We start from the raw sequence: 10,081 nt of genomic DNA, 5'->3' as shown, positions 1-10,081 counted from the left end.
TTGAATGGAAAGAGCAGTGAGACAGCTCTGTCTTGAATTTGCTATTCTTCTCTGTCAATGCTCCTATTTTATGGTGTGCAGATGCCCAGTCAGGTTTACCCTAGCAATTTTGAAGTTTTCTGTCTGCTGATACCTGAATTCTGTGGAAAACCTAAATGAGTTTTCACTGTAATCACAGCAAAACTGAGAATTTAGGATTTTCAAAGCCAAGAAAAAGGGCTATATTAGGAATACTTAACCAAAATCCAAGACAAACTTTTCATGTGAGTGGGATGTCCTAGTTCTATCTGTGTTACTATAGCAACTGGCTAATTATTCCATCTCCTCCTCCCCTGCCCTTGTGTGCATGGAAACTTTCCTCTTTTTTTTTTTTGCAGATAGGATCTATTCACCATCCAAAACCTATGGAGAGGTGGCATAGTTGTTTGGTGGTGCCAACTTCTTGTTCTGAACTATTTTTGCAAAGTAAAGTTTCACTCAAATCTTCATCATAAAGCAAATCAAAGGGTTTGCAGATAAAATAGTCAAACCAGTCTCTTTTTGGAGCACATGTCCAGAATGCTTTTTAAGACATTGCCTGAATTGGTAATGGTAGTGACAGTGATGTATCTCCTGATTTTGCACAGAACTTCATTTTGCATCATATTTTCAAAATCAGCAGGATTTTAAGTGTTAGTGTAATCAGAAAAAGCATCACTACTTTCCAACTTCCTTTTTTTAAGGCTTGAGAGTTTGCTCATTTATTTCCTCACTTTTTGGGGGAAAAAACTGACATCACTCCTCTTACTCCCTCGTGTGGATTTGGTGGAGGAAAGAGAAGGCGTTAGTGGATTAGTGGATTCACTCTTCCCTGGCAATTAGCTGCCTTTTTGGTTGTCTGCAGAGCAGCTCTACTGGGCGCAGTGTAGCAGGCTACCTGTTATGGTAGCAGAATCTACATGGCACAGCTTTTGGCCCTGCTGCTTTGCAGTCTTCAAAACTCTCTTGAGAAAAGAGTGCAGATGTTCTTAATGAGATATGCTTGGCATCCTGTGTATACACAAGGAAGCAGAAAACTATGCAGTTTCCTGCTATCAATCAACAAGCAGCCTTGATAAAGCTATTGCAGAGAGATCGGTTTGCTCAGGCCTGCTTAATGTCATGGAAGTACAAGCCATTTTATCTCTGACTCATTGTGAGCCTCCCTTTAGAGGTCTTTTGGGACGATTGCTTTTTTTATTTAATTTTTGTTAGTAGTTAAAATTTGTGAATATGATCAGATTTCTTCTTGATCAACTGCTTCGTGGACAGTTTTAATTCACTTAAATATCAGACACTGCAAAATGTGATGAATAAAGTTAAGAATTACACCTACCTACACTAAATTAGAATTTAGCTTAAAATGTAATAGTGTTCATGAAGAATTTCAAAATTATCTGACAGAAAGAAGGGACTTGTTCTAGTTCTTTAATTGAAAGTCCATATGCCTGACTGAGGGGTAGATAAGGAAAAAGAAAGGGAGTCTTGACTAAGAATTTCCCCTTTCTTCCCCCTTCCTGGCTCCCACTGGGGAAAAGAGGAGAGCGAAAGGCAATAGATATCCTATGTCTTATTTACATATAAGACTGGTGTTTGTTGGACAACATGCCTCCTCCTGGGATATCAATGTGAAGTGAGAAACAAATGTTCAATTGATTGTTTAACAGCCTTGTCTCTGCTCAGATGCCACTACCAAAACGTGAAGTGAGAGCATAAATAGTGGCAGAAAAGGCTAAGTCCTCTTCTACTTCTTGAAAATGTCTAATGTTTATAGATACTTTTTTTCAAATTAAAATATTCAGTCTTTCTATCTCTATCAGATGCCACAAAGTAATACAGTGCCCTCATTTACCAGGCTGACCCATGTGTTACATGCAGGGCTCTAATTATATGTCAGAGAGGGAGAAGAAAATGCCCTCCATAGAAATTTACATCAGATTTTTTTAATTTTACTTCACAGATCTTTCTTATAATGCACTCCTGTGGTTTTGTTGGGTGAGATGATACTTAGTTTAAGAATATCATGCTAAGTTAGTGACATTTCCTTGAAGTTGTCCGCCTCCCTGCACAGATAATGAAACATTTCATCAGCTTCCCCACAGGAAATTGATCATAACTTTTAACCTCCTTTTTTTTTTTTCTCCCTCCTAGGACAAAGCAAAAAAGAAAACATCTTTAAAGTGTTTATTCAATCTAAACATTAGCTTGCCTTTCTGAAAAGTTTCACAGCTTTCGGCTTCACAGAATCCAGATTTGGAAGAGGAAAGGGTCTGACAACATTTGGGGAAGGACAAGACAATAACTGTCTCATGCTGTGTTTACACATGGGTAAAAACTGATTTCAGTTCTGTAGTCAAATTATTTCCATGTTGAGTATATTGCTAACTCTGTAGATAGTTTCAAGTATTGCTCTCAGCTAGTTCTTAAATGAAACATTTACGAAGTCATAACAGAGGTATTGCTGTATCATTTGCAACTTTCTGATGTAAATGGATCTCCATAAACAAATGGAACAATTTGATGGGTGGGAAGCTAGTATCAGTCAGAAGGTTACATACCTGTAATATAACACATATCTTTGGTACATGATGACATATTTGATGACATATAGATTCTATCAGCAAGAGTTTGCCAATCAAGGGAACATGTTTAAAAATCTGTGTCATCGGTCAAAGAGAAGCCACTAGTTCAGTGAAGAAATTACTGATGAGATTGTATGGATATTGGTCAGACTAGATTACCATAGTGGTTTCTTATGACCTTAAAATCTATCGATCCAAGGATTTATGCAGTCATGGGTGATTCAGAAAACCTGAGAAATTACACTCACTCAGATGAGACATACTTATTCGTAGATCATCTCAATTACAATTAAAAAGACTTAAATTAAAAATCCTTTAGGTCAGTTTACTTTATATCTGCCCTGAACTGAAGTTATTCCATAAAAGTGAAGGAAAGTAACTATGAACAGACGTAAAGTTCTCTTGATAGATTTCTCCCCCTCTTCCTCCCTTGATGCATTGTATTTGTTTTTCTCCAGCTGTACTATTATTCACTGTTGAATTGATAGAAAGCTGCTGCTGGACCTGTAATTCTGCACATTGGCTCTTCTGCCATTCTGGGGCAGAGAGAAAACAGATATGTGGTTTGAGCGTATTACAACTTAGGTGTTCTGTTCCCATCTTGGTTATAATAATTCCGAGTTTATAAGGTCATTCTTATTATTCATCTGGCTTTTGCCACTATGGTTAGCTGCAACATCCTTATTAAAACCCAAGATATTCATTTAGTTAATGACACATAGGCAGTAACTGTACAGGATACATCTTTCTATATTCTCATTTCTGGTTTTGAAGACTTATTTTGTTGTTTGTTTTAGTAACTTTTGCAGTGTCTTAGTCTGATTTTTTATTTCTTGATTTTTAATTCCCAACCTCTTAGGAAGTTTTATAATTTTTCCGTACTTTCTTCTGCTTTTTGCTCTCTGCATTTTCTTAATATCCCTCTTAAAATAGATATTCATGTCAGCAGGTCAAACTCATCTTTCTCCAAATTCATCATCTGTCCCAAAGCAATACCATCTTCTCTCTGTTTTCATCCCTTAACTCTTCAGAACTGGTGGTTTTACCAAGATTTTACTGAACTTTATTTAGGAAATATCTCCTATTGAAATGCATAACTGGTTTAACCAGTCTATTTTTGTTTATCTTTCAACTTAATAGACAGAATGCATTTATGATTACTCCATACAAGTTCTAGAGCAGCTATTCTATCAAATGCTAATTAGTTTCAAATTTGCATGTAAAATAGAATGACCTCTTTCTGATTCTGTTGCTACTTGGTGAATACATTTGCTAGCTATAACATTGACGAATAGCTGATATCTGCTGATATCAATAACATTCATTCTCCAGTTTGTGTGTGGGAAATACATTTTTCCTGTAATATGGTGTTGTGGTTTAACCCCAGCCAGCAACTATGCACCACACAGCCACTCGCTCACTTCCCCCCCACCCAGTGGGATGGGGAGAAGAATCAGGAAAAAAAAGTAAAACTTGTGGGTTGAGATAAGAACAGTTTAACAGGACAGAAAGGAAGAAAATAATAATGATAATAATAACAATAACAAAATGACAATAATACTAATAAAGGATCGGAATATACAAAATAAATGATGCACAATGCAATTGCTCACCACTCGCCAACCGATGCCCAGTTAGTTCCTGAGCAGCGATCCCTCCAGGCCAACTCCCCCCCAGTTTATATACTAGACATGACATCACATGTTATGGAATACCCCTTTGGCCAGTTTGGGTCAGCTGTCCCAGCTGTGTCCCCTCCCAACTTCTTGTGCCCCTCCAGCCTTCTTGCTGGCTGGGCATGAGAAGCTGAAAAATCCTTGACTTAGTCTAAACACTACTTAGCAAAACTGAAAACATCAGTGTGTTATCAACATTCTTCTCATACTGAATCCAAAACGTAACACTATACCAGCTACTAGAAAGAAAATTAACTCTATCCCAGCTGAAACCAGGACATATGGCTATTGGAAATATTTATATCTCCAGCATCACACAATCAAATCTGCTTCTGCAAGTCTACAGCAAAAACCCAGCAATACCTGCTAGAATGTCTTTGCAACTTTTGCTTAAGTAAACTTTGAATAAAATATGTATCTTTCTTACTCATACAATAAAATACTGATATTGAAACATTAACTCAAATATTTATCAAGTGTTAAGTCATTTTGGAAGATATGACACCTAATCCTGTCCATTTCAGTATTTATCCATAAATCATAGAATCACAGAATGATTTGGGTTGGAACTGACTTTAAAGATCACCTAGTTCCAACCCCCCTGCCATGGGCAGGGACACCTTCGACCAGACCAGGTTGCTCAAGGCCCCATCCAACCTGGTCTTGAACACTGCCAGGGATGGGGCATCCACAACTTCCCTGGGCAACCTGTTCCAGTGCTTCACCACTCTCACAATAAAGAATTTTTTCCTAATATCTAATCTAAATCTGCCCTCTTTTGGTTTAAAACCATTACCCCTTGTCCTATCACTACGCTCCCTGTGAAAGAGTCCCTCCCTATCTTTCCTGTAGGCCCCCTTTAAGTACTGGAAGGCCACTATAAGATCTCCTTCGAGCCTTCTCTTGTCCAGGCTAAACAACCCCAACTCTCTCAGCCTGTCCTCACAGGGGAGGCGCTCCAGCCCCCTGATCCTCTTCATGGGCCTCCTCTGGACCTGCTCCTTCTTATGTTGTGGGACCCCGAGCTTAACACAGTACTCCAGGTGGGGTCTCATGAGAGCAGAGTAGAGGAGTAGAATCACCTCCCATGACCTGCTGGCCACAATTCTTCTGATGCAGCCCAGAATGCAACTGCTTTTCTGGGCTACGAGTGCACATTGCTGGCTCATATTCAGTTTTTCATCCACTAATACCTGTAAGTCCTTCTCTGCAGGGCTGCTCTCAATCCACTTATCGCCCAGCCTGTATTTGTGCTTGGGATCGTCCTGACCCATGTGCAGGACCTTGCACTTGGCCTTGCTGAACTTCATGAGGTTCTCACGGGCCTACCTCTCAAGCCTGTCAAGGTCCCTCTGGATGGTATCCCTTCCCTCCAGTGTGTCAACCACACCACACAGCTTGGTGTCATCAGCAAACTTGCTGAGGGTGCACTCAATCCCACTGTCCATGTCACTGACAAAGTTGTTAAACAGTGCTGTCCCAATACTGACCCCTGCGGAACACCACTCCTCACTGTTCTCCACTCGGACATCGAGCTGTTGACTGCAACTCTTTGAGAACAACCATCTGGCCAATTCTTTATCCAGAGTGGTCCATCTGTCAAATCCATGTCTCTCCAATTTAGAGACAAGGATGTTGTGCAGGACAGTGTCAAATGCTTTGCACAAATCTAGGTAGATGATGTCTGTTGCTCTTCCCTTATCCACCAATGCTGTAACCCTGTCATAGAAGGCCACCAGATTTGTCAGGCATGATTTGCCCTTAGTGAAGGCATGCTGCTTGTCACCAATCACCTCCTTATTTTACATGTGCCTTAGCATAGTTTCCAGGAGGATCTTGCTGGTCACAGAGGTGAGACTGACTGGCCTGTAGTTCCCCAGGTCTTCCTTTTTTCCCTTTTTAAAAGTGGGGGTTATGTTTCCCCTTCTCCTGTCAGTGGGAACTTCCCTGAACTGGCATGACTTCTCAAATATGATGAATAGTGGCTTAGCCACTTCATCTGCAAGTTCTCTCAGGACCCATGGATGCATCATCTCTCCAGGTCCCATGGACTTGTGTACTTTCAGGTTCCTTAGATGGTCTTGAACCTGATTTTCTCCTGCAGTGGGTGGTTCTTCATTCTCCCAGTTCCTGCCTTTGCCTTCTGTGACTTGGGCGGTGTGGCTGGAGCACTTGCTGGTGAAGACTGAGGCAAAAATGTAGTTGACTACCTCAGCCTTCTCCATATCCCAGGTAACCAGGTCTCCTGTTTCCTTCTGGAGAGGGCCCACATTTTCCCTAGTCTTCCTTTTGTCACCAATGTACCTATAGAACCTTTTCTTGTTGCCCTTGACATCCCTGGACAGATTTAATTCTATCAGGGCTTTAGCTTTCCTAACCTGATCCCTGGCTGCTCAGACAATTTCTCTGTATTCCTCCCAGGCCTTGCTTCCACCCTCTGTAGGCTTTCTTTTTGTGTTTGAGTTTGTCCAGGAGCTCCTTGTTCGGCCACACAGGCCTCCTGGTGTTTTTGCCTGACTTCCTCTTTGTTGGGATGCATTGCTCCTGAGCATGAAGGAGGTGACCCTTGAATATTAACCAGCTTTCTTGGGCCCCTCTTCCCTCCAGGGCTTTATCCCATGGTACTCTACCAAACAGACCCCTGAAGAGGCCAAAGTCTGCTCTCCTGAAGTCCAGGGTAGCGAGCTTGCTGTGTGCCCTCCTCACTGCCCTAAGGATCTTGAACTCCACCATTTTGTGGTCACTGCAGCCAAGGCTGCCCTTGAACTTCACATTCCCCACCAGCCCCTCCTTGTTGGTGAGAACAAGGTCCAGCATAGCACCTCTCCTCATTGGATATTCTATCACTTGGAGAAGGAAGTGGTCATCAATGCATTCCAGGAACCTCCTGGATTGCTTATACCCTGCCGTGTTGTCCCTCCAACAGATATCGGGGTGGTTGAAGTCCCCCATGAGTACCAGGGCTTGTGAATGTCAGGCTGCTCCCATCTGTCTATAGAGGGCCTCATCTGCTCGGTCTTCCTGGTTGGGTGGCCTGTAGCAGACCCCCACTATAACGTCACCTGTCCCTGCCCTCCCTTTAATCCTGACCCATAAGCTCTCTGTCGGCTCCTCATCCATCCCCAGGCAGAGCTCCATGCAAGATGTTATTTTATATGTTTTAGAGTTGTGGGCCATGGAAAACAGAAGACTGTCCTAAGCTAAGTTTTCAAAGTATTCCATAGCCTGGATAACATTTTAAGACAGCCACTGCCTCTTGTCCTGTTAATAAACATGTAACTTCTTTGTGACAAATATGGCAATTGTTTACTTAACATATGATCCAATATAAATAGGAAATCACCTGAAAGATCCCAATGGAGTTCAGTGCGGACTCATCAGATGTGATGGGAACATATTTAGTGTGTTGTCAGCATTTTTAAATGACGTTTAAGTTTTCATGTGACAAACTTAGAAAACTAACTAGTCCACAGAACAGACTTTGATAACCATTGCCTTGTGCTTTGCTTACAGCTTCAGACAAAATACTTAAGGTTAGCATGGATTACACAAAAGCTTTCTTATTTTCTTTTTTTTTATTTAATAAAATGCACCTCTTTTTCCAAATTAATACATACCAATTAACATAAATTGTTACAGGAATTGTCCCAGTTTCATAGAAGTTTTAAATGTTTCACTACTATTAATTTGAGCCAGTTGTTTACAGACAAACTACAATCCTGTAAAAGGTCCTGCAACTTTTTTCCTTTCTCTTTCCATCTATGGAAAATAAACACTATGCTTAACAATTGAGTTTATTTTTTATTGCTGTGCCCAAGGCAAAATCTCAGATTGGGGTTCGCAATCTCAGCAGATAGACAGATTTAATATATTTGTCACTACCTTGACAGGGTGAAAATATTGCTTAAATTCAGGTGTAAGAGATGAGCCTTTGTGAAACAGATGTAATCCTCACAATGAAATGTTTTTCAGGCACCCAGTCGTCCATGTTCTGATTAGAAGACATAAGCGTTTGTTCTAATTGGCCTAACTGTGGTCACTACTTTTACTCAGATGCTTCCATTTTCCTTATATTACTCAACCCAAAGTTATGTGTGTATTGTACCCTATTTACTGACTTCACTTATTTCTAAATAATTACAGTATTTTTCTCAAACATAAAAATGCACTTTAAAAGACTGGAAATGGAAAGGATAAAATTCTTAACTACAGTAAATAGCAGTAATAAAAATATAGCTGTAGGCTGATAAAAATGGAGTCTTTTTGAAGATCAAACATAGTGTCATGTTAGTAAGTATCAGGTGAGGTGTCCAGGGCTTCAATCTAGAAATACATCTGTAATTGTCTTTTGTCTTTATTTTCTAATTCATATTTAGGGGCTTTAAAGATCTGTTGTAACAGGACTCTTGTTACATTTAATAAGTGCCATGTTGATTGGCGTACTCTAAGTAGGCTTTTCAGTTTGCCTGTGGGGAAATTTAATATAAAAACATTCAACATTCTTTTATTAGTGTTTTTTACTATTCCCAGTCCCATCAGACCTTTGGTGCAAGCAGTGTATTATTGAAAAGCTTATCTGTAAGAAGTGAGCCAAGGGGAAATTCAGCCTTTATTAATATTGACATCATGTTCCTGCACAATGGCTGTCTAAAGAAACTTTTCAATTGGATTTCAACTGCTTTGATGCAGTATAAATGGAAACAACTGAATGCATGATTTAACATAGAACAGTGAAAAATGTTGCAGCCTATATGCTCTAACATAAGGCATGTGTTCAAAGATACTACGTGGCTGTATTCTGCAATGTTTCCAGTCAACTTGTAGTTAGGAAACTAGAAAAAAAATATTTGTTCTTTGCTTTAAGACAGACTCCATTTAAAGTGAACTTGCATTTTTGCATTGTTAACAACAAAGTCCTGTGGAGAGAGATTAGGTCTGGGAACTTGGTGAAAGGGTTCTGGTCCTGTTTCACTTAAAAACCACTGTGCAGCTTTGGGCTAATTTTTTAATGGACCAGATGTCCTGGCGAGGCAAAAATTACATAGGATTTGGAGTTGGGAAGCCACATTTTCTAGACTGGGCTGCACTAATGGAACTCTAGCTTCAAGCAAAAATCCCTGAAAAGGACAAATTTCCTGATAGTATAATATCTTTAAGACAACTAGGGATATATATTCTTTTTAACATTTTCCTAAAGCTAAAATATATATACCATTAAAAATTATAGGTAGAATACATACTGCATGCACTTGGGTTTAGCACTGTTTTCATTTGAAAAGAACAAAAGAGAGAGAGAAGGGTCGACAGCACCTGACCAGCAAAAGGCAGACGTAATCCAGTTACTTTCTCATGCTAAGGAAGAGAGGACTGAAGAGTTAAAGCTGAATTTCCTACACTGGGACAATGCATGGGCATTGTGACCTACAACCCTCCTGCTGAAGGTACGTCACCATTCAATAATGAATTTAAGATTTACTGGGCCAGAGGTAGAGGATGTAATAAAGTCTGACCCTATAGACAGCTCACTAAAGCACTCATTCAGAAGAAGTGCTTGGCCTCCCCAAAGCTGTAGCTACATGTCTATTTCTGCTAGTTATCATCTAATAACTAGTGTCCTTAATAGGTATTCTTCTTCATTTCAGGGTTGGGCCATTTTAGGTTCTGAAGTGTTTTTTTTTTCTCTTTTCTTTCCATTTCATGAGAAGAGTGGTGCTTGAAAATCTGTATTCCAAATAAGAGTTTTACATCGTGCCCCACACATGGTCTTTCTGTGTTTTAGGCTGATACCTCCTGACAACCTGTTTT

Source organism: Harpia harpyja, chromosome 4 (assembly GCF_026419915.1).
Source record: "Harpia harpyja isolate bHarHar1 chromosome 4, bHarHar1 primary haplotype, whole genome shotgun sequence".
NCBI lineage: Eukaryota > Metazoa > Chordata > Aves > Accipitriformes > Accipitridae > Harpia > Harpia harpyja.
This window is presented reverse-complemented; position numbering follows the sequence as displayed.